This window comes from Rhinatrema bivittatum, chromosome 12 (assembly GCF_901001135.1).
Source record: "Rhinatrema bivittatum chromosome 12, aRhiBiv1.1, whole genome shotgun sequence".
Taxonomy (NCBI): Eukaryota; Metazoa; Chordata; class Amphibia; order Gymnophiona; family Rhinatrematidae; genus Rhinatrema; species Rhinatrema bivittatum.
Window position 1 is genome coordinate 48,786,580 of NC_042626.1, and position 24,172 is coordinate 48,810,751.

A 24,172-nucleotide genomic window follows, 5' to 3' on the forward strand; every position below is an offset into this window, starting at 1 on the left:
CCATCCATGCGACTTGCTCCTTGCTACATAGGTCCCTTTCCGATGCTGCAGCAGCTGGGTCTCATGACCTATCAACTTCGTCTGCCTGCCACATTAAGAATCCACAATTCTTTCCACATGTCTCTGTTGAAACCTTTGGTTCTTACTTGGCCTACTCGGAAAATTCCTGAAGCTCCTCAACCCACAGCGGAGGAAGAAACCATATACCAGGTTCGTGAGGTTCGCGATATCTGTAGACGAGGCAGGAGTTGGGAGTATCTCCTAGCTTGGGAGGGATTTGGGCCTGAGGAGAATTACTGGGAGCCTGCTAAGAACATTCTGGATAAGAACCTCATACATAACTTTCACACAGATCACCCAGGAAAGCCCAAGCCTTCTAGGGGGAGGCCTAAAGGACTGGGTACTGTTATGGCTGCCGGCTATGGCTGTCCGTGACTGGGGCCGGTCACTCACCTGCGGCGTCGGGCCCCTCTTGGGACACCCGCAGGAGCCGATAGTCGCCTCTGAAAATCCCTTCGCGGCTGTGGCCGCTTCTAAGATGTCCACCTCTTCCTTTCTGTTGACTCCGCCCCCACCGGGCCTCCTAGAGCCTTGCGCACGGCTGCTGGGGTAATTTAAAGGGACCATTACAGGAAATGGTCACTGCCTCTTCCTGGTACTCTGCCTGGTTTCCGGTATTTAAGGCAAGGTCTGCTCCTCAGACCTTGCCTTGGTTTCTTGGCTCTTGATCCTGTAAGTTCCTGTGTCTCGTGTTCTTGGTCAGCTGCCTGCTCGTCTGGTTCCTGTTCTTCTTGGTCCTTGTTCCTGATTCTCCTTTTGTTGGACAGATTCTTCTGGCTCTGACCCTTGGACCGGCTGCCGACCAATCCTCTAGCTTTGATCCCTGGACCGGCTTCCGACCATTCTTCTGGCTTTGACCTTTGGACCGGCCGCCGACCATTCCTCTGGCTTTGATCCCTGGATCGGCTTCTGACCATTCTTCTGGCTTTGGCCCTTGGACCGGCCGCCGACCATTCCTCTGGCTTTGATCCCTGGACCTGCTTCCGACCATTCTTCTGACTTTGACCCTCGGACCGGATTCGGACCATTCTCCGGATATCACACTTGAATTGACCTCGACCTGCTGGAGGCACTAGCTATCTGGATTCCACGACCTGCAGGAGGCGCCTGCATCCAGATCTTCTTCGGTCTTCAGGGAGTCTTCTAAGTCCCAGCGGCCGGGTTCCTATGGCTCCTCCTGGGGGAATCGCGAGCTTCCAGGGTGAAGTCTTTATTCCACATCTACATCATCAGGCCTCGCCTTCCGACGGTAGGGACCTAAGAGGGTTTACTCTTCTAGGTGCACTAACTCTACCTTGGACCAAGGGTCCACTGTCAGAACCATAACAAGTAATAGCAGTGGCTATTTTCTAAGTCAACTTAATTAATAGCAGGTAATGGACTTCTCCTCCAAGAACTTATCCAATCCTTTTTTAAAACCAGTTACACTAAGGGGTAGATTTTCAAAAAGCGCGCCCCCGGCCCTGTCTAAACCCGCCCTACCTTTGTTGGGGGATTTACGCCTAGACGCAACCCGGGGGCGGTTCCGGAGGGCGCGGCCACGCCCCCGGACCGCCCCTGGCCGAAACCACGCCCCCGGGCCCGCCCCCAAAACGCCGCGCCGATCGGCCCCGTCCCCGACACGCCCCCCTCGGAAAACCCCGGGACTTACGCGAGTCCCGGGGCTCTGCGTGCGCCGGCAGGCCTATGTAAAATAGGCACACCGGCGCGCAAGGTCCTGCTCGCGTAAATCCGGGCGGATTTACGCGAGCAGGGCTCTTAAAATCCGCCCCTAATTGCACTAACCACATCCCCTGGCAAGAAATTCCAGGGTTTAATTGTGCGTTGAGTGAAAAAGAACTTTCTCCGATTAGTTTTAAATGTGCCACATGCTAACTTCATGGAGTGCCCCCTAGTCCTTCTATTATCTGAAAGAGTAAATAACCAATTCACATTTACCCGTTCTAGATCTCTCATGATTTTAAACACCTCTATCATATCCCCCGTCAGCCGTGCAATTCAATTGGCTACAATTGAAGTAAGGTGTGGGTTTAAAAATGAGGCGGCCATGTTAAGACCTTTAAATCAAGCCCAACAAACAAAGATGGATGAATGCAGCCATGATTGTGAGCAAATGTCGATTAAAATTTTGGATACATGGTAACTTTTTCTATGTTGAATTTTGCATCATAGACAATGTTGTATTCTTGTGGTTCCTCTCAGTACAGATTTTTTGCCCTGATGCATGGTTTGCGAAACGTTGACAACGTTGGCAGCAGAGGAAACTAAATAGAAAACCTGTGTGTCTTGAGCAGCAGAGAAAATCAAGCACTATGAAAGTGGTTTGTGCACAAAACTGAAAATATTGCCAAGACAACTTTAAAAAGATAAGTGAATTACTACATTGCATTCAAAGTATTTACTGTGCAATGAAGACGTTTCAGTCTACGCTATAAAATTGTTGGGCATTTGCATTGAATAATGATCACTGGTAAGACATTATAGTCTCCAGTCATTTAAAATCTAGTCTGTGAACTTCAAGTATGTTTTTGATTCAGTCAAATACACCTAGTATTGATTACAAGAATTATCTATAAGAACAATGATTTATGTCTGATTGAGAAGAAAGCAATTAAAAGAATCAGATACACAGTTGAAGATTATCAAGATTTTTATAAAAAATGTAAAATAAAAGCAGTGGTGAGACCTATGATTACAACGACTGGACAATGAGAAACTCTTAAGTGAGGTACTCTACCAGTACTGAGGTCCCTCTCTTTTCAACAAAAATTATTTAATGAAATTTGTGTAATTTAATATTAAAGATTGCATTTTAAACATTCATAAACAATGGAGACATATTAGGACAACTTTAGTTGTTTCAGACTTGTATATGCTTTTTCTATTTCACTTGACACTAGTCAATTCCCTAACTATTTTTTGAGATCAAAGACTAAGACATCTGGGGTCTCTTAACACCTGGGAATATCAAATACCAAAGACTAGTACCGATACCAATGAGCTGATAATGAGTTAAGACATTTGGTGTCTCTTAACAAATGGGGAGATCAAAGACTAGTACTGAAATACCTTCCTGGATAAAGTGCAAACTGAAACACCTAACCTGTAGAGGGATATATATATATATATAAGGAATTGCATTTGCCAAATTTAGTTGGATGATCTGAAAAGAACAAAAAGTGAATCAACTGGTTCTTGTTAGGGTCCCTGAGCTCGCAGTCTTCCAGGTTTCCAAAGACACTGTCTTATAGATGGAAGACATATAAGGGAAGTGTTCTTTGTTGTCCTTTGATTAAGATTCCATCTTTATTTCTGTCTGTTTCCCATTTACCTGTATTGATTTATGTATACAGCTTACTGTGATACTGTTTTCAGTTTTGAAATTATTTGTTGATTCATTATCCATATATTTACAACATTTAGTAAACTAAGTTTTGCTTTACTAGACTGCATGTAGAGTGTTCTATGACATAATATAAAATATACCCCCATACGGCCACAGTGCACAACTTTCTCCTCTTTCTTATATATACACACTTTCTAACATATATAAGAACATAAGAAATTGCCATGCTGGGTCAGACCAAGGGTCCATCAAGCCCAGCATCCTGTTTCCAACAGAGGCCAAGCCAGGCCACAAGAACCTGGCAATTATCCAAACACCAGGAAGATCCCATGCTTCTGATGCAATTAATACTCCTGGGGGAATTCTGCGCTACTGCGGAATGCTGAATTTGCGCAGAATTCCCCCCCTGCGCAGAATAGCCAAATTCTGCGCAGAAAATAGCAGAGGAGACCCCGTTCTCATGTGCTGCGGGATGCGCTCCGTTCGCGGCGAAGATGAAGGCCCGACATGCCGTTCACGGCACACGGGGGCCTTCCCTTTTTGCCGCGAACGGCGCGCCGGGCCTTCATCTTCGCTGCGAACAGAGCATGTCCCGCGGCATGCTGGTGAGAGAGAATGTGCATCAGAGAGGGGAGGGAGGGTGAGAGAGAGCAGGGGGGGGGGGGGGGGGAAATGCCAGTGAGAGAGAAGGGGTGTGTTTGAGAGAGGGGAGGGTGACAGAGAGCATGGGTGGTAAGAGGGGGGTGGGGAGGGTGAGAGAGAGCAGGAGGGTGTGAGAGAGAGCATGGGAGGTAAGAGAGGGTGGGTGGGGGGATGCTTGAGTGTGGGTTTTAGAGAGAGGGAGACTACATGAGGGGAGGGGGATGCTGGTGAGAGAGAATGTGTGTGTGAGAGAGAAGGGGTGTGGGGGAGGGTGAGACAGCTTGGATGGTAAGAGGGGGAGAGGGGGGGGATTCTTGCATGTGAGTTTCAGAGAGGGAGCCTATATGAGGAGAGGGGATGTGGGGGAGGGTGAGAGCAGCTTGGTTGGTAAGAGGGGGAGTGGGGGGGTGCTTGAGTGTGGGTTTCAGAGAGGGAGCCTATATGAGGGGAGGGTGACAGAGAGCAGGAGGGTGTGAGAGAGAGCATGGGAGGTAAGAGAGGGTGGGTAGGGGGATGCTTGAGTGTGGGTTTCAGAGAGGGGGAGCCTATATGTGGAGATTGTGAAGGAGTGTGTATGTGTGTGAGAGATTGGAAGCTCGTGTGTATGAAAATGGGATCATGTGTATGTGAGGGTGATAGCCTGTGTGAAGGGATTGTGTATGTGTGAGACAGAGCCTGTGTGAAGGGCTGCGTGAGAGAGAGACATAGGTAGCCTGTGTGAGGATGCATGTGTGAAAGAGAAAGGGAGCTTGTGTGGGTGTGTATGCAAGAGAGAGGGCCCTGTATGAGGGGATGTGTATATGCGAGAGAGTGAGGGAGCCTGTATGAGGATGTGTGTATGTGGAAAGGACACTCTTACAGTGAATTTCTAGGGAAATTCTGCTCAAAATATTTAAAATTCTGCAACTTTAAATAATACATTTTTTCTGTAATAATTTAAAATGTAATTACTTAAAGACTGTCATGTAAATTGTGTTATTTTGACCAATATAAAGTTTTCAGAATTTTGCAGAATTTTCAGTCTTTGTGTGCAGAATTTTCAGTTTTTGTGAGCAGAATTTTAAATTTGTTTGCGCTGAATTCCCCCAGGAGTAAATTAATAGCAGTGGCTATTCCCTAAGTATACTTGATTTATTTATTTATTTATTTATTTTGGAGCTTTTATATACCGAGGTTTAGCAGTTAGCCTTCACCCCGGTTTACAGTAGAACAAGTTGTTACATCGAACAAGAAATGGAACATATTATGGCAAAAATTACATCGAACTGTTAGAGGAATATATTAGAACAAATCTTAATCTCTTGAACAAGGGCCGCATCATGGTCAACAAAACTTTAACAGCAACAAAGAACTGAGAAACAACTTTCTGAAAACAAGACTATAAGGCAGAGAGATATGCCTGTCAAGGTGGGAGGACGGAGGGAGTAAAGGTGGGAGGGGTAAGGAGGAACGAACGGCGGGAGTAATGGATCACTGCATCATTACAGTAGCATGTTAAGGGGAAAGTGCGGGGTGGAGAGCGGTGAAGAGTGGAGGGGGGAAGAGAGCATTAGGAGATATTAGTGAGATCATCCGACATGGGAGTTGTTGATGGTGGGGTTATGACGTTTAGCCCACGCCATCTCTGAATGTTTGGCTGAAAATCCAAGTTTTCAGTTCTTTTTTGAAGGATTTGCTGTCAATTATTGAGCTTAGGTGTTGTGGTATGGAGTTCCATAGGTTTGGTCCTGCAATTGAGAAGGCTCTGTTTCTAGTGCTCGTAAGCTTCGCCGAGGGAATTGAGGGTATGTCTAGGAGTAGTCTGCGGGCAGTTCTGGTGTTTCGCTGAGGTTTGTATTGATGGATCATATTGTTGAGTGTGGTGTTCTCCGTTTTGTATATGGCATTGTGCACTATTGTAAGGGTTTTGAATTTGATTCTCTGTTCGATTGGGAGCCAGTGAAGATTTCTTAAAACAGGGGTGATGTGTTCCGATTTTTTTCTGCCTGTTAGGACTCTGACAGTGGCATTTTGCAGCAGTTGGAGTGGTTTTAGAGTAGATTTAGGAAGACCTAACAGAAGCGAGTTGCAGTAGTCAAGGCTGTTGAAAATCAGCGATTGTAGCACTGTTCGGAATTCCTGATGGTGGAGAAGTGGTTTTAGATGTTTCAGGACGTGCAGCTTGTAGAATCCTTCTTTGGTTTTGGTTGCGATGTTCTTTTTTAAGTTGAGTTCTTTGTCAATCCATATGCCGAGGTCCTTTGTATCGTTTTTTATCGGGATGTTAATGTTGTCGATTATAAGGGAGTGTGTAGTGATAGTTTGTTCTGAGAGATTTCTTCCTATGAGGATGCATTCCGTTTTATTCATGTTCAGGCATAGCTTTAGTTGGTTTAGCATGTTTCTAATTGAGATTAGGTGGTTGGCTGCTGTGATGAGTGCCTCTTCTAATGTGTTGGAAACTGGGACGATGAACTGGATGTCATCAGCGTACATATAGTAAGTTAATCCGAGACTGGAGATGAGGTGGCATAGAGGGAGAAGATATATGTTGAAGAGGGTGGCAGAGAGGGCGGACCCTTGTGGTACGCCGGTTTCAAGGGGGAAGGGGTTTGATGAATTGTTGTTTAAGGAGACCTTAAAGAATCTGTTATTTAGGTATGAGGTGAACCAGTTGAGGGTACTGCCTGTGAGGCCGATGTTTGCAAGCCTTGATAGTAGGCTTTTGTTGTCAACGGTGTCAAAAGCCGCAGATAGGTCGAGAAGTTAATGGTTAATGATTAATAGCAGTTAATGATTAATAGAATTAATCATTAGTTAATAGAATCCCTACCAGCAGGTGGAGTCAGAGAACAATTAGAACTTTGGGCACTGCTACATAACGAGAGTGCCACCTGCAGTCACTCAGTATTGACCTGTACTCAAGCCCATGCTAACAGAACTAAATAACGAAGGTTAGCACCCAACCAAATGTCCGGACTACCCTTTTGCCGCTGGCAAAAACCAGACCGAACAACTGCTAAAAACTGCTACATGAATCATGTCTGCAAAAAAGGAGCTTCAATAATAAAACACTTAAGCAGGTTCTGACCAAGACAGTCTTTCGATATCTAAAGAAAGGGGTGGGCCTCTGGACTGATCTGTGGTATTACAGGAACGAAAATTAGCAGGTAAGAACCAATTTTCATTTCCTGAACATACCCAGATCAGTCCAGAAAAGTGAGATGTACCCAAGCCACCCTACACTGGGCGGGAACCCGAAAGACCCGCATGAAGCACACTCTCCCTGAAGGACAGTTCATCAGAAGCCTTAATGTCCAATCGGTAATGTTTCGTAAAAGTGTGAATAGACGACCACACCGCCGCCCTATAGATCTCCTGAGGCGACAGTAACTGACACTCTGCCCAGGAAGTAGCCTGAGCCCTAGTGGAATGAGCTCTGAGACCCAAAGGCACCTGACGCCCTCGGGCTATGTATGCCGCGCAAATGGCTTCCTTAATCCACCGAGATATGGTCGCCTTTGATGCTTTGTCCCCCTTCTTTGGGCCACCAAAGAGAACGAACAAATGATCGGAACGTCTGAAGTCATTGGTAACCTCCAGATAACGCAATAAGGCGCGCCGCACAACCAAAAGATGAAGGTCTCTGTTCTGAGAAGACTCCCGGGACCAGTTAGGGAACCCCAGAAGCTCCACATTTTGCTTGACGTGAAAGGTTGAAACCACCTTAGGGTCAAAAGACGGAACCGCACGTAACGATACTCGATCATCATAAATCCGAAGAAAAGGATCCCGACAAGACAGCGCCTGCAGCTCTGAGATCCAACGGGCCGAGCAAATGGCCACCAAAAACACTGTTTTTGGTGGCCATTTGCCACAGGAAAACTTCACGAAGAGGCTCGAAAGGAGCGCCACATAGAACTCACAGGACTAAATTCAAACTCCAATCCGAACACACCGAACGGATGGGAGAGCGCAAATGTGTGACTCCATTAATCACTATTTTTCATTTTTTGTTTTCTTGTAGACAAATTTGATGTAAATAGTATTGTCGAGGAAAAAAAAGTGATTACTATGCCTGTATAATTTTCTTTTGTCTGGAATTATAGAAAATGTAAAAATTTAAATTAAAAAAAAAAAAAAGAAACCGAGCAATATCCGGATATGCAGCCAGCAAACATAAGAACATAAGAAAATGCCATACTGGGTCAGACCAAGGGTCCATCAAGCCCAGCATCCTGTTTCCAACAGTGGCCAATCCAGGCCACAAGAACCTGGCAAGTACCCAAAAACTAAGTCTATTCCATGTAACCATTGCTAATGGCAGTGGCTATTCTCTTGGTGAATTTAATAGCAGGTAATGGACTTCTCCTCCAAGAACTTATCCAATCCTTTTTTAAACACAGCTATACTAACTGCACGAACCACATTCTCTGGCAACAAATTCCAGAGTTTAATTGTGCGTTGAGTAAAAAAGAACTTTCTCCGATTAGTTTTAAATGTGCCCCATGCTAACTTCATGGAGTGCCCCCTAGTCTTTCTACTATCCAAAAGAGTAAATAACCGATTCACATCTACCCGTTCTAGACCTCTCATGATTTTAAACACCTCTATCATATCCCCCCTCAGTCGTCTCTTCTCCAAGCTGAAAAGTCCTAACCTCTTTAGTCTTTCCTCATAGGGGAGTTGTTCCATTCCCTTTATCATTTATCATTTATCCCTTTATCATTTATCAACAGCCCTTTATCATTTATCCCTTTATCATTTATCAACAGCCGTCAAAGTTTCCCTGCAAGGCACCTAGAGCTGCAACTTGTACACAAAGGGAATTGAACGCCAAGCCCTTAGCAAGGCCCTGTTGCAGAAAGTCAAGTACCCGAGGAACATGCACCGCTAAAGGGTCGCAGGAACGCTGATGACACCACGTCTCAAAAAGCATCCAAACTCTCACATAGGCCATAGAGGTGGCTGGACGTCTCGCCTGTAGGAGAGTGGAAATGACTTGTTCTGAATAACCCCTCAAGTGTAAACATCGCCTCTCAAAAGCCAAGCCGCGAGAGAGAAGCGATCCTCCCGATCTGAAAATATGGGCCCCTGTCAGAGCAGATGCGTTAGATGAGCCAGCTGAAGTGGACCCTCTAGTGCCAAGCGTACCAGATCCGCGAACCATGGACGACGTGGCCACTCCGGTGTCACCAGAATCACCCTTCCCGGGAGGCGCTCTATGCGACGCAGAAGCCGATCTATGAGGGGCCAGGGCGAGAAGGTATACAGAAGAATCTCCATGGGCCAAGGACACACGAAAGCGTCTATGCCCACCAAGCCCTGTTCTTGGCAACGGCTGAAAAAACGAACTGTTTTTGTGTTCGTCTGCATTGCCATCAGATCCAGCTGAGGAGTTCTCCATCTGGCACAAATGAGATTCCACGTCTCGAGAGATAGTTCCCATTCCCCTGGGTCTAGTTGCTGACGGCTGAGATAATCGGCTTGCACATTCTTTACTCCTGCGACATAGGATACGGCAATGCCCTCGAGATGGTGCTCCGCCCAGGTGAACAGAAGACGTGCCTCCAGTTCTACGACGGGACTTCGAGTCCTGCCTTGCCAGTTGATGTATGCCACCGTTGTCACATTGTCCGAGAAGACTCACACCATTCTGCCCTGGATCCAGGGAAGAAACGCCGCAGGGCCAGACGTACAGCCCTGGTCTCGAGCCGGTTTATGGACCAGGATCTTTCCATCACCGACCAGAGCCCTTGGGCGGACCTGTCTGCACACACCGCCCCCCAACCTGAGAGGCTGGCATCGGTGGAGATTATCAGCCAATTCGGAATGTCCAAATCCACCCCCCGTTCCAGATTGACCAGTGACAGCCACCATGACAGCCTGGCTCTGGATTCCGAAAGTAGAGGCATTGGTAGATGGAATTGCTCCAGCGAGACAAAAGCGCACGCTGTAAAGGTCTTAAGTGAGCGATCGCCCAAGGAACCAAGTCCAAGGTTGGAGCCATGGAGCCCAGGACCTGAATATGATGCCACACTGTGGGATTGTTCCTATGAAGAAGGGAATGTATTTGTTCTTGAAGCTTCCCTATTCAGTCCACCACTAGAAACACTTTGCCCAGCAAGGTATCGAATTATGCTCCGAGGTAAATCAACTTCTGAGTGGGTTCCAAGTGATTCTTCTGCACATTGATTACCCAACCTAGGGATCGCAATATGAACATCACCATGTGCACCGATCTCTCGCAGTCCTCCCGAGACTTTGCACGAATCAACCAGTCGTCCAGGTACAGGTGGACCAAGATTCCCTCCTGACGAAGGAAGGCTGCTGCCACCACCATCACCTTGGTGAACGCGCGAGGAGCTGTTGCGAGACCAAATGGGAGGGCTCAAAATTGGAAGTATCGTCGCTACGAAGGGATCCAGGGACCACTCGTGAGGTTGGAACTGACGACTGAGGCAGTCTGCCACTACGTTGTGAATGCCTGCCAGATAAGTGGCCCGGAGAAACATTGAGTGTGTTAGGGCCCAGTCCCAAATTTGTGCTGCTTCTTGACAAAGGAGATACGAGCCCGTACCTCCTTGTTTGTTCAGGTACCACATGGCTACTGTGTTGTCTGTCTGTATCAGGACAGTCTTGTGGGAAAGGCAGTCCTTGAACGCATGTAGCGCATAACTAATAGCTCGAAGCTCTAGGAAATTGATTTGAAATGTTGCTTTGAGTTTCGTCCAAGTACCTTGAGTTTGAAGATGTCCTATGTGTGCTCCCCACCCTAAGGTGGATGCATCTGTAGTTAAAGTTACTTACGGAATTGGTTGTTGGAAAGGTAGGCCTGTGAGCAAGTTGTCTATGTTCGTCCACCAGAGGAGCGAGGAACGCAGTTATTGAGTTATTTGAATTGGAGAGGACAGTGGTTGATTGGCTTGTATCCACTGCGCTCTCAGAGTCCTCTGAGTGACCCTCATGGCTAATCTGGCCATAGGAGTGTCATGAACTGTGGAGGCCATGTGACCCAGAAGAGTGAGGCATTGATGGGCTGTCGCATGTGTCCGTAGAAAGTCTACTAATGAGGAGAGTGTCTGTGTACGGTCTTTTGGAAGAAAAGCTTTTGACTTTACAGTGTTTAATTCTGCTCCGATGAATTGCAACAGGCAAGATGGTATGAAATGGGATGTCTGGTAGTTCATTAGAAATCCCAATGAATGGAGTAGATTTATTGTGAGCTTGAGAGAAAAACGTGTACACGTTCCTTGTGCAACTGGGCCGCTGCCACTGCCAGGCACTTTGCGAACACTCAAGGTGCTGGAAATGCTGACGTCCTATTACGAATCACAGATACTTGTGATGAGGAGGGAATAATGGTATGTGAGTGTAAGCGTCTTGAAGATCCAGAGAACAGAGCTAATCTCCTTTTTGAAGTAGAGGAAGCATGGTGCCCAATGATTCCATTCTGAATTTTTCCTTTCGTAGGTATTTGTTGAGTTTCCGAAGGTCTAATATGGGATGTAGGCCTACTGTTTTCTTTGGAATGAGGAAATATTGGGAGAAAACTCCTCTGCCCTGCTGAGGTCGGGGAACTGGTTCCAGGGCCCTGGCTCTCAGAAAGGTGGATAATTCTTTTTGTAAAAGTGTGGAGTGATTCTTCACTGTCCAAGATGAGGTGGGTGGAGTATCGTTTGGCACAGTTAGAAAGTCCAGATGGTAACCTTGAGATATGATTGAAAGTACCCATTGGTCAGTAGTGATGTGCGACCAATTTTGATGGAAAAAGTGATTCGACCACCTACAGGTAAATTTGAGGTCAGATTGGCAGGCAGGGCCCTGGCTCTCAGAAAGGTGGATGGTGAGCTTTCAAAATCCCGAAGCCGGGCCTGTTTGCGGTGGAGGCTGAGCTCTAGGTGCTCTTGGTCGTCGGGTTTGTGCTCTTTGCGCTGGCCTTGATGACCTAACACTGGTTGCTGGAGGATAGTATCTCCGTGGTCTATAATATGGTCTCTTGGAATCCTTCCTGGGAGGCCTACATGCAGAAGGCTGGGATTCTGGTGGAACCGAGGAAAGATGACAGAGTTTCCGAGTGCTCCTTCAGTTGTGAGACTGCCTCACGTACCTTGTCTCCAAAGAGATTATCTCCTGTACAAGGAAGATCAGCAAGTTTTTGTTGTATTTCTGATCTTAGGTCTGAGGCTTTCAGCCAGGCCCATCTGCGAGCACTAATGCCTGTAGCAGCCATCCTGGATGAAGTTTCAAAGCTGTCGTATGCTGCTCTAACTTCATGTTTTCCAGCTTCCAGGCCTTCATAAATAATGTTGTTGAAAGAATCCTGGAACTGTTGGGGAAGAGATTCAGATAACTCTTGGAGTTGTTTCCACAGATTACGCTGGTACTGCGTCATATAAAGTTGGTAGGATGCAATTCTGGAAACTAGCATTGAGCCTTGGAACATCTTTCTGCCAATGGTATCCAAAAATCTGTGTTCCCTTCCAGGAGGATTTGATGAATGTGGTTTAATCCTCTTAGATTTCTTTTGAGCCGACTCTACTACTACCGATTGGTGGGGTAGCTGGGCTTCTGAAAACCAGGAATGTGCTGTACCAAATAGGTGGCATCAGTTCGTTTATTCACAGGTGGTATGGTACAAGGGTGTTCCCATAACCTGTGCTGTAATTCCACAAGCATTTCATGTACTGGTATTGCCAGGACTTCTTAGGTGGATCCACAAATTGCAATACCTCCAGTGTTTCCTATCTAGTATCTTCTTCCGATACTAACTGGAAAGGGATAGTGTCAGCCATCTCCTTAATGAATGTAGAAAAAGAGAGGACCTCTGGAGGGGACTTCCTTCTTCCTTCTGGAGGAGAAGGATCTGATAGGACATCCTCCGATGAAGAATCGGTATCTGGATCATCCCAAGTGTCCGAGGAAGGTGGACATGGAAGAGTCGATGGAGGATAGAAAGGCATCGAGGGTTTTACCGGTGGTCTCGATGGAAATAATGGAGAGAAAGTTGGTTTCAGATGAAAGATTCCCGATGGACCTGGTATACGCTCAGGCATCGGTAGATCTTTCATTATTTCTTCTCCTATAGGCTGTGGCGTCAGGGCATCGAGTGATTTCACCGGAATGGCACCGATGAGAGTATCCAATTTTTCTAGTATTGGCGCCAAGAACGACATATCCGGCATCGGTGTAGGCATCGGTGCCGGCGAGGGTGTCGGCATTGGTGATAGAGTCGGAGCCAGCGATGGACTCGATGAAGGGACTGGCACCGATGATGGAACCGGCATCGAAGGTGGAATCAGCATCGGCAGTGGCAGTGGCATCGAAGGCATCTCTCGGAGTGCATCTCAAACTGCCTGGCGGATATAACCATCCAGTTCCGCCCTTATAGCTGATGAAGTCAGAGCAGCTATAGAGGGAGGCAGTGAAGGCGAAATCGGCCTCTGCACAGGTCCTTGTGGAGGCATGGTTCCCGGCACCGATACCAGCGGGGATTGCCTAGGAGTCAGAGGCCCCGAGGGCAGTAGTGACTCCTCCCTCCGAGGTTTCTTAGGAGTTGGTTCGATAGGCATCGAGAGAACTCCGGGCATCGTGTCTGAATCTGGATCTTGAGGCCTCCGATGTCGATGTCGGTGCTTCAGTCGATGCTAGATGCCCTTTGTTTTGAGAATGGAAGTAGACCTTATCGATGTCCGGGGGGGAAGTCGGTGATGGTCGATCACCCGCTTTGTCTGGACGATGTCGGGTTTTTAGAACTACTTTTTTAACCACTCCAGCCGGAGACGATTGTCTCGAAGTTGAAGTCGAAGGCATCAGTTGAAGATGAAAAAGATGCTTCATCTTATCCATACGCACTCGCCTGCCCTTTGGCGTCATTTCGGTGCATTTCGGGCATGTCGACACAACATGTCTCTCGCCGAGACAGAGTACACATTCAATGTGCGGGTCCATTATGGACAATAGTGCGAGAGCAATTCGGGCACTTTTTAAACCTGGTAGCCATAATCGAAGGCCGGACAGCCGTCGACGACCTTCTGACTGGATTTAATCGATAACGGAATTGACCGGAAAATTCAAATCACTCACCGGAAATGAAAAAGGGGCGACACCTACGGTGGTGGGATAACTTTTTCCGAATATTTTGTGAAATTTTTATAGTGTGAATTTACCACACAGGGCTCCTTACCCGCGAGGCTAACAGCAGCGAGGAAAAAAGAAGACTGAAGGAAGACCCCTGTGGCTCAGGGAATTATAGCATGCTGGGCATGCTCAGTGGCCTCAGTGTGCCAGTCAAAAGTTTCTAGAAACTTTGGCAGAAATTTTTCCGTAATAGGGCTCCGTCAGTGACGTCACCCATATGTGAGAACTAGCATTCTGCTTGTCCTGGGATAATGTATATTGACTAAATGGATTCATAATGAGACCCCCAACATTTAATTGTTGGTCTTCAGAAATATTAGAGCTTCTAAATTTGGATCATAAAATCTCTTGGGAAGAGGTCTTGGGAATTTGGATCATAAAACCTCATGGGAAGAGGTCAACGATTCATAAAATGTGGGATGCATTTATAGCAAGATTGCCTTCTGCGCTGCAAAGGAAATATGCACTTTTACTTCCAATATGATCAATAGTTAACAAAGTGCACATTAACATGATCTATGTTAAGGAAAGGGTGGGGGGAGGGAGAGGAAAATTGGGGTGGATTTGGCGGTTACTATAAGAAGTTGCTAAATTTGTTTTGTATTTGTTATAAAATGAATAAAGAAATATATATTTTTTAAAAAGCTCTGTTAGCTAGAAGAGATGAATCCATTCAATGCCACTAATGACATCACTCACAACATGGCTAATTCAGCCTGCTTATCGATGGAAAAATGTATAAGATTTGACAATTGTTTCATGTGATGTTGATGTGTAGCCAGCACATGGCTACATTATTCAACTCTATATATCACATACTGCAAAATATCAATATATATCTATCTATATATAGAGACATATAGATATAGAGACAGATAGATAAAGATTACTGTATATATATATTTTGCAATGGAAATGGTGTGGTCCTGCGGTTAAGATACATAAAAAGTATTGTAATATACATGTGTGGGAACCAGGAGGATCACCCAAGGGTTCAAGGTCAATATCTTCCATCGTCTATAAAATCATGCTATGGCAACATTTAGCCTCAGTTTGCCTACAAATACTTGGATAATGATAATGATAAGTGTTCAATCTCCCATTTTCCCTTTACAACCTGTTTGCCTCTATAGTGATCCATGGTGCAACAACACCTTGAGTATTGTGTATAGTTCTGATTGCCCCATCTCATAAAAGGCAAAGTAGAACTAGAAAAGGTGCAGAGGAAGGTGACAAAATAATAAAAGGAAAGGAACAGCTCCCCTATGTTGAGAGACTAAGCATGTGAGATCTCTTCAGTTCGTAAAAAAGATGGCTGAGAGGAGATAACATAAGTTTATAAAAATCATAAGAGGAGTGGAACGAGAAAATAAAGGACAGTTATTTACCCTTTCAAATAATACTAAAACAAGGGGACACTCCATGAAACTAACAAATTTAAAACTATCATACATAGAAAGTACTTTTTCACTCAGTGCATAATCAAGCTGTGGAATCTGTTGCCAGAGGATGTTATCAAGGTGACAGTGATAGCCCAGTTTAAAAGAGGTTTAGACAAGTTCCTGGAGAAAAAAATTTATAAAACATTATTGGCCAAGTAGACTAAAGAAAGCTATTGCTATCCCTGGGAGGGGGTAAAAGGAAACAGATCTATTTTATGGGATCTGCCAGGTACCTGCAACCAAGACGAGCCACTTTTGGAGACAGATGCTAAGCTTCATGGACCTTGGCCTGCCCCAACATGGTATTTCTTATGGACTCAAAACTGGTAACCTAGACACTGTGGGGCAGATTTTAAAACATACGCAAGGGCATATATTTGTGCGCACAAATGTACACCTGTTTTTATAATATGCGCATGCAGCAGCGTGCATGTTATAAAATCAGGGGTCGGCGCACACAAGGGGGTGCACATTAGTGCAAATTGTGCACGCCGAGGCCTCGGGGAGCCCCACTGGCTTTCCCCGTTCCCCCCCCCCCCACCTTCCCCTCCCTGCCGACTGCCGGCACGCGATCACCCTATGCCGGAGTCCTTGGCCACGCCTCCCGGACTGCCCCCCGGACCGCCCAGCCATGCCCCTGGACCGCCCGCCACACTCCCGGACCATCTGCCCTGCCCCGCACCATCCCACCCCCGGCCCATCCCGCCCATTCAGAAAAGCCCCGGGACATATGCACGTCGCCAGGCCTTTTGAAAATAGGCCCGGAGCGCGTAACTCTTTGAAAATCCGGCCCTGTATGAACATTTTTGAAGTGTTATAAATGTAAAGTATGCTGGGTTTGATGTGAATAAAAAGGCACGCTATAAAACCAAAATTATCCGCTAGCAATATAACTTTAAAAAAATTGAAAAATTGCAGCAATTTTATGCATTTCTGAGTAGCAGGACACCTTCATTATCTACTTTTTTTTTTATATTTGTTAACTGCCTTTGCTGAGGGCTGGGTACAATACAATGTACAAAGTACATAAAATAATAATTAGTCCTGGGGGAATTCTGCGCTACTGTGGAGCGCAGAATTTGTGCAGAATTCCCCCCCTGTGCAGAACTGCCAAATTCTGCGCAGAAAATAGCAGAGGAGACCCTGGCATGCCGTGAACGGAGCATGTCCTTCGTGTGCCGCTGGACGCGCTCCGTTCACAGCGAAGATGAAGGCCCCAGCACGCCATTCGCGGCGAAGACGGAAGGCCCCTGTGTGCCGCGAATGGAGTGTGCTCCACTCGTGGCGAAGATGGAAGGCCCAAGTGAGAGAGAATGTATGTGTGTGTGTCAGAGAGAGGGAGGAGGAGAGTGTGAGAGAGAGCAGGAAGGTATGAGAGAGAGCCTGGGAGGTAAGAGAGGGGGGGGGGGGATGCTTGAAGTAGGTTTCAGAGAGGGAGCCTATATGAGGGGAGGGGGTTGTGTGGGGGAGGGGGAGGTGTGAGAGAGAACATGGGAGGTAAGAGGGGGGATTGCTTGAGTGTGGGTTTCAGAGAGAGGGAGGCCTATATGAGGGGGAGGGTTGTGGGGGGAGGGTGAGAGAGAGCAGGAGGGTGTGAGAGAGAGCATGGGAGGTAAGAGAGCGGAGGGGATGCTTGAGTGTGGGTTTCAAAGAGAGGGAGTCTATGTGAGGGGAGAGGTGTGGGGGGAAGGGGAGGGGAGGGTGACGAGAACAGGAGTGTGTAAGAGAAAGCATGGGAGGTAAGAGAGGGGGGATGCTTGAGTGTGGGTTTCAGAGAGAGGGAGCCTATATGAGGGGAGGGGGTGTGGGGGAGGGAAGGTGAGAGAGAGCAGGAGGGTGTGAGAGAGAGCATGGGAGGTAAGAGAGAAGGGGGATGCTTGCGTGTGGGTTTTCAGACAGAGGGAGCCCTATATGAGGGGAGGGGGTGGGGGGAGAGGGGGAGAGAGAGCAGGAGGGTGTGAGAGAGAGCAAGGGAGGTAAGAGAGCGGAGGGGATGCTTGAGTGTGGGTTTCAGAGAGAGGGAGCCTATATGAGGAGATTGTGAAGGAGTGTGTATCTCTATGAGAGATTGGGAACTCGTGTTTATGAAAAAGAGGATGTGTGTGTGTGCGAGAGAGTGAGGGAGCCTGTATGAGGGTGTGTGTATGTGTATTAGAGAGAGGAAGAATATGTGTGAGAGAGGGAGGGACAGAGGGAGCTTGTGTGAGGGGCAGTACTGAGAAGGGGGTCAAATTCTGGGACTGGCAATAGAGTGGAAGAGGTTGAGCCTAGAGGTGAAGGGGAGAGATACTGGCAGGTGGAGGAATTGGGGCCTGAGAGGGCAAAGTGGCCAGGGGAGTGGGAAGAGCGAGTGAAAGGGACACTCTTACAGTGAATTTATAGGGAAATTCTGCTCAAAATATTTAAAATTCTGCATCTTTAAGTAATAACTTTTTTCTGTATTAATTTAAAATGTAATTACTTACAGACTGTCATGTAAATTGTGTTATTTTGACCAATATAAAGTTTGCAGAATTTTAAGTTTTTGTGCGCAGAATTTTAAATTTTTTTCCGCAGAATTCTCCCAGGAGTAAATAATACATAAAATAAATGAAAAAGTAAAAAGTTATCAACAGACATCAGCCAAAATCATTACCAATGAACTGAGCTTAGATCTACACAACTGCAAGTTGCCAAATATGGTCATCCAAATAGTTAGGAACAGAGGAGTATTTCAATCTTTTGATTCAGAAGCCTTTTAAATAAGTAGGTTTTAAGGCCTATTTGAATGCCTTAGCCTCCTTTGTATTACACACACAGTGGGGCAAGGAATTCCACAGAATGGAGCAGATCAAGATTTAGCATCTGTTGTCTCTCTTCTTAGAGCTGCCTACAAAATATACACAGAAATTTCAGTTAATGCAGAATTTTGCTGCTTGCATTCTGAGGGATTAAAATTTAGGGGCCATAACAGACAAGTTTTTAAGGAGCTACACTGGCTGGTTATAAATACTAGGATCCATTTTAAAATCATACTACTATTATTTAAAGCCCTACATAATTTTAGCCTGTCTTACCTGAAAGATCACCTTTCTTATTCATGTGCCAGCTAGAATACCCAGATATAGCCTGGAGACACATCTTCATCTTCTCCAGTAGTAATATGGCACATGAAAGAAAGCATTTTCATTCATAGTCCCTGGTTTACAGAATGCATCCCAAAACAAGCACAGATAAAGCAGAGTTGCTCACCTGTAATAGATGTTATCTGAGGATAGCAGGATGTCAGCTCTCACATATGAGTGACATCATCGGATGGAGCCTGGCACAGAAAACTTATGTCATAGTTTCTAGAACTTTGACTAAGCCTCAATGAGAATGCTCATGCATGCAAAATACCCTGCATCCATGCGGGGTCCCCTCAATCTTATATTATAGAATTCAGAAGAACACCTTTACAGGTAAACAACTACTTTCTCCGAGGACAAGCAGGATGGCAGTCTTCACATATGGGTGAATCCCTAGCTACAGGTTGCCCCCAACATAAAAAGGGACTAGCAAAACACAAACAAGTGCCAATAGGCACAACAATAAACCATTTTTTGGTAAAGAGGGGGAGCAGCCTGAACAAAAATAAAGGCCCCTAAGCAGGTACAGAGTTGAGTTCTACAACTCAAACAGTTCCAAAGGACAGACTGGCCAAACCTGCTGACGCGTTGGTCGTCCCTATCCAAACAATAATGCGATGTGAATGTGTGGAGAGAACTCCACATCACAGCTCTGCAGATCTCCTCTATGGGAACTGCTCACAAGTAAGCTGCTGAAGCTGCCATGGCTTGAACAGAGTGAGCATTGACATGGCCCCTAAGATGCAGTCCTGCAAGGGCATAACAGAAGGAAATACAGTCTGCTAGTCAGTTAGAAAGTGTTTGCTTGGCTATGGCGATCCGCAGCTTATTCCTAACAAACGGGCCGATACAGTAAAGTCCACAGGAGAGCGGGCGAGTGCGCGTGATTCAGTATGCAAATTAGGTCCGGCGGTAAAAAGAGGCGCTAAGGACACCAGCGCGTCCCTAGCGCCTCTTTTTGGACCGGAGCGGCGGCTGTCAGCGGGTTTGACAGCCGACGCTCAATTTTGCCGGCGTCGGTTCTCGAGCCCGCTGACAGCTACGGGTTCGGAAACCGGACGCCAGCAAAATTGAGCATCCGGTTTTCAACCCGCGAGCTGCGTGCCAACTTCAAATTTTTTTTTTTTTTTTTTTTTAACTTTTGGTAACTTTCGGGACCTCCGACTTAATATTGCCATGATATTAAGTCGGAGGGTGCACAGAAAAGCAGTTTTTACTGCTTTTCTGTGCACTTTCCCGGTGCCCGAAGAAATTAGCGCCTACCTTTGGGTAGGCGCTAATTTCTGAAAGTAAAATGTGCGGCTTGGCAAAGAGTAAGGTCCAGTGGACTTAAGCAGTGCAATTAGATAAGAGATAGTATTAATAAACTATATACAAGATTCTGTATTACCTATGATCAAAATTAACCGAAGTTAACTAGATTAGCTTTCTGGGATCTTTGGGGTGGGGGGGGGGGGAAGAGGAGGCTTTTGGGAGAGGGTAGGGTAGAGATGTTGTTATGTAAAGGCCAGTTTAAATAGCCAAGTTTTTAGTTTTGTTTTTTTTTTAAGGTTTTTGTACAGTGTTCTTGGCGTAGTTAGGGTGGCAAAGAGTTCCATAATGTTGGTCCCGCTATGGAAAAAGCACGTTCTTTGGTGGAGATGTGTTGGGTGTGTTTGTGAGAAGGTGTAGACAGGGATCCTTTATAGGCAGCTCTGGTGGCTCTGTTGGATGAATGATAGTGCAGGGTGTCATTAAGCCAATGAATATTATGGTTGTGTATAGTTTTGTGGATAATTGTGAGGTTTTGTGAAGTATTCTGGAGGGGATCGGAAGCCAATGAAGATTTTTGAGGATTGGCGTAATATGATCTGTACTGCAGGAGTTGGTGAGGATTCTAGCAGCTGCATTTTGCAGCATTTGGAGAGGATTGATGGAAATTGCGGGAAGGCCTAAGAGCAGGGTGTTGCAGTAGTCAATCTTGCTAAATAAAGTGGCTTGAAGGACGGTTCGGAAGTCGTTGTAATGGAGGAGGGGGTCTTAGTTTCTTAAGGACCTGCAGTTTGTAGAAGCAATCTTTAATGGTGGTGTTGATACATTTTTTTAAGTTCAGGTGGCTGTCAAGAATGACACCTAAGTCCCTGATGTGTTGGGGGAAGGAGAAGGGTTGATCAGAAGGCAGAAGGTTATGGGGGTTTGGGGAGATGAGAAGTAGCTCTGTTTTTTGTAGTGTTTAGGGCGAGGTTGAGGTTAGTTAGGAGGTGGTTGATGGCGGAGAGCCAGTTGCCCCAGGTCTTGAGGGCTTTAGGTAAGGATTCTGTGATGGGGATGAGTATTTGGACATCATCCGCATGGATATAATGCGTTAGACTGAGGTCAGCAAGGAGTTGGCACAGAGGTAGTAGGTAGACATTGAAGAGTGTAGGGGAGAGGGAGGAACCTTGGCCTCTGCCATCATTTGAACAAAAACTGCAAAGGAGAGGTCCTCCCGTGAAGACTTCCTTCGATCATTTGAAGATGGTTTTGAGGGGAGACCATCCGAAGCATCATCAGAAGCTACGGAGTAGTCATCCCCCTGGGATCATAGGTGCCCTCATCTCTGCTGTCATCGACTGGTGACAGGGCCCTAGGCACTCAGTCCCCAGCAAGCAGTGTAGGCACCGGTTCGACTGGCTGTTTTGGCCCGGGCCCCTGTACGACCTCTAATATCAAGGGGCTTTCTCCTCCAACGAACCAGGTACGATAACAGGATCAACTGGTGGCAGTACCAATGCCCCGCAGGGCGTCAATGCCACACTGGGAATCAACACTGAGCACGGGGTCCGTAACATGCCGATAAGTGTGTGCAGGGATTCAAGCAGCAGCTTGAGGAGCAATGGTGTCAGTGTCAGTGCTTTCGGTGTTCCGACGCCAAGACCACATATCACCCTCTCCACAGCTAGCTGCATGCACCTCTCCAATTGTTCCTTGAAAATTGCCAGTGCCAGGACACGCTGGGACCCAGGACATGTAACCAGATCCTCTTGGGAACCGAGAGGAGGATTGGTGAAGACTGTGATGTACCCCTGGATTCAATGGAGGAATGACTCTCCTTGCCATGGAGTCGCTACGAGGCATCACAGCAGAAACTGGTGGATCCCCATGCACGGCATTGTGCATCGACAGGGACCGATGCTGATGCTTCTTCAGCTTCCCTAGATACTCGGATCGGTCTTCCCTGGTGCCAAGGTCGAAGACAATGAACTCAACATTCTCAAGCTGGAGGAGCTCAATGACGGCCGACCTCCGGTGTCCCTGTCAGTCGACAGCCTCGATGGAACTGGCGGCCCCTCTGATATCGGTGGCTCAACTCTGAGGTCCCTCAATGCTGATGACTCCAAAGCCGATGCATTGGTCTTTTCCAGCCCAACGGCATTCCATCTCGTCAAGCTGGATCTTACATACCTTTGGGGTCATCTTGGCACACTTGCTGCAATCCCGGACATTGTGTGATATCCCAAGGCAGAAGACACATCTATCATGGGGATACGTAATAACCATGGTCCTAGTACACCTGGGGAATCACTTAAAACCAGAAGTGATCCTTCTTTCATTAATTTTGGACTTGTGTGAAGATAGCTAACTTCTGGACTGATATTGTGACAGACATCAGTCGGATGATGGAACAGAAAATCCCAGTGATTCCACGTGTTTGCCTGCTGGGTTTATTTAATGACAATTTGCAAGTCTTACCAGATTGCAAGAAATTGTTTTTAAGGAAAGCTTTTATATGGGCTATTCAAACCATTTTGGCAGTTTGAATTACATCTGAAGAGCCAAATAAATCCCAATGGAAAATATGACTTCATAAATTATTTCAATTTGAATATATGATTGCAAAAAATAAGTCAGAAAAGTTCAGGCAGAAATTTATGGATATTTGGTTTGGCTATTGGTCCTCTATCCATTTCAACACAGGAACGGATCAAGCACTGTAGACGCCTGATTGGAAGGTTTATTGGCATAAAGACTTTCTAAGTAGTTTAATGTCTTGTCAAGAGACATTTATTTTGTTTGTTTCGCCTAACGGAAATAACATGGTCACTTTGTGCTTCAATTTTGATATGAGTGGGTGGAAGAGTCAAGGGTGGGGGTAGGTGGGTAATGGACAGAACCATTTGTTTGTTGATTTAGGAAATGGTTAGCAATTATTGCTGGCATTTTGTTATATTGATTGTTTTGTCTGAAAAATAAATAAAAACAATTTTTAAAAAAACCAAAACAGAAGTGAACATGTCATCACAAAACAAAAGGGACGTGAGATCGAAACTAAAGGCGGTAGCCATCAATGGCCAGCAGACGCTGAGCACAAGCCTGCTACAGGGATGCTAATCGGAGAACCGGGGGGGGGGGGCATGTCGACCGCGCAAGGAAACCGTATTTGAGAAAAGCACATAAAACTCATGTGAAAGTGAAGCTCACTCAAACGTGAGAGACAATGCTCCACGAAAAAGAAGAGACTGAGGGGACCCCGCATGGACATGTGATATATTGCAGGTATAAGCATGCTCAATAAGGCTCAGTCAAAGTTCTAGAAACTTTGATATAAGTTTTCCATGTTGGACTCCATCCGAAGATGTCACCCATGTGTGAGGGCTGTGACCCTGCTTATCCCCGGAGAATGTGGGATTATTTTAGATTCTGCAGGTTGATTATTACTTCGCTGTTTATCAGTTTTTAATTAATAACTGCTTTAATCTCTATAAATTTTAGAATACAAATATGCCGCTGAATATACATGTATATGTGTGCACTTCGCCAGATAAGTCTTCCTGGCTAAGTTTAGCCCTGCTCTATGGGGTATCTAAACTTAGACGTATACTTATGTGGCTAACTCCAAATATCAGTAGTTAGACATATATGTTAGTCATCCAACTCATTTGGCCCCCGATGCGCCCAGAACATACCTACTTGTTGTGCGTGTATCTTTTACCATACAAGGGCCTTCTACAGCTAAATGGCGGCCGCTGACTAGACATGTATATTAAGCAGCCACTATTTAGCTGCATAAATGCAACTTATCCGGCTAAATAGTACTGAACGGGTTTTGAATATTGGGCCCTATTATATTTTGTTCTTTTTACAATAGAGTGGTTTATGTTTTCTACTTTGATGGCTTTTACCGAGACTGTATTTTATATTCTGTGTTTAACCTGCAAACCACCTTGTGCATTTTATGGAAAGGCAATGATAAATGTAAATAAAGGACAGATTTGAGAAACCTCAAAAATACTTTTAAATCACTTTAAAGTGATTTCACAAGCTGTTTCTTAAAATTCCAATTCTACATATAATAATTAATAAAATAATTCTTGGAATTCTAATCTGCCTTTCCAAATAATGCTCAAGGCAGTTTATAGCAATATGATTTAGGCACAATAAGTACCTTCCCAAAGAGTTTACAGTCTACCTGGATATCTAAGATGATAAAGTGACTT

At 45.9% G+C, this 24,172-nt stretch overlaps 1 protein-coding gene across 9 annotated transcripts in view; it reads right to left on the reverse strand.

Annotated features, from left to right (window-relative positions):
- The window catches only part of MAPT (microtubule associated protein tau), a 405,891-nt gene that overhangs the window by 130,504 nt on the left and 251,215 nt on the right, over positions 1-24,172 (reverse strand). The window lies entirely within an intron of this gene.